Below are 1,855 nucleotides of genomic sequence, written 5' to 3' on the forward strand. Positions count from 1 at the left end.
ATGGTTGTCTGATTCAAAATGGCCAAAAACAGTCCATTTCAGCTCACTAATGCCTAGGATATCAATCTTTATGCATTCTATTTCATTTTTGACAACTTCCAATTTTCCTAGATTCATACTTTGTACATTTCATGTTCCGATGATCAATGGATGTCTGCAGCTGTTTCTCTTCAATTTGAGTGATGCCACATCAGAAAATGGAGGTCTCGAAAGCTTTACCTTATCCATAGGACTAAGGCTGGGTTTACTCAGATGATGCAGCTCTTTCCTAGTCCTATTTTGAGAGCCTTCTAACCGGACTATTCATAAAGTTGCACGGTAATGTATCAAAGAGTGTTTCTTTGCTATTCATCAGGTTTTCCCTGGCCAATTATTTGAGAAGTGGACGGCCTCTTCTTTCTTCCTAGTCTGTCTCAGTCTGTAAGCTGGGCTGATACCTGTGCACCATGTGCATCCCGCTGGGTTAGAAACACCAGTGGCTCAGCCTCAAAACTTACATCAACACATCACCACGGTAGGACAAACTGACAGACAAATTTGCCTCCCTGTTGGAAACCTCTCATATCACCCTTACTTGGGTCCCTGCAGCTGACTCCACCAGAGTAGGAGACTTTAATACACCACTTTCAATAGAAGATAGAACAACAAGAAAGAAACACAAAAAAGATGCAGAAGAACAAAACAATATGATCAACCTAATTGATCTTATAGACATCTACAGAACAGTTAACCAAAAATAACAACAGCAGAATATACATTCTTTTCCAGCACACATGGAACATTCTCCAGGATACACCAAATCAATAAATTTAAAAACATTGAAATATTGCAAAGCATCTTCTCAGATCACAATGCTATAAAATTAGAAATCAACACTAGGAAGACCAACAGAAAAAGACCAAACACATGGAAATTGAACAAGACCCTCCTCAAAAATGACTGAGTAATAGAAGAAATAAAAACTTCCTTAAACAAGAATGAAAACACAACATGCCAAAATCATTAGGACACAACAAAAGCCAGTTATCAGAGGGCAATTCATAGCAATAAATGCTCACATCAAAATAGAAGAGCCAAAATCAACACTTTAACCCTAAATCTCCTACAATTAGAAAAAAAAGAAAGCAGCCAAAAAAAAAAAAAAAAAGTTTACAATCACCAGGAGAAACAAGTAATGAAAGTTTGAGCAGAAATAAATGAAACAGAAAATAGAAAGACAGTAGAAAAAATCAACAAGACTAGAAGTTGGTTCTTTGAAGCAATTAATCAACAACCACTGCAAACTTAACAAAGGAAAAGAAGGAGAAGATGCAAATAACAGGAATAAGAAATTAAATGGGTGACATCACAACAGAACCAACAGAAACAAAAAGAATAATATCAGGATACTATGAAGAATTGTACTCCAACGAATTTGAAAACTTAGAAGAAATGGATTTCTAGCAACACACTACTTACACCTAAACTAACACAGACTAAGGTAGCAAATTTGAACAGACCCATAACAAAAGAAGAAATTGAACAGGTCATAAAAAAATTACCAACAAAAAAGTCCTGGTCCACATTGTTTCACTGAAGAATTCTACCAATCATTCAGAGAAGAGCTGACACCAATCCTACTCAACCTATTCCAGAATATAGAAAAGGATGGAATCCTCCTCAAATTCATTTTATGAAGCAAGCATAACCCTGATACCACAACTAGGCAAAGACACCACTAGAAAGGAAAACTACAGACCAATATCCCACATGAACATATGTGCATAAATCTTCAGCAAAATCCTAGCCAAGAGACTCCAACAACATATCAAAAAAAAATAATCCATCATAACCAAGTGGGATTCATACCAGGTAT

Source organism: Orycteropus afer, unplaced genomic scaffold (assembly GCF_000298275.1).
Source record: "Orycteropus afer afer isolate SDZICR_OR568_19922 unplaced genomic scaffold, OryAfe1.0 scaffold00004, whole genome shotgun sequence".
In the NCBI taxonomy this organism is placed as follows: domain Eukaryota; kingdom Metazoa; phylum Chordata; class Mammalia; order Tubulidentata; family Orycteropodidae; genus Orycteropus; species Orycteropus afer.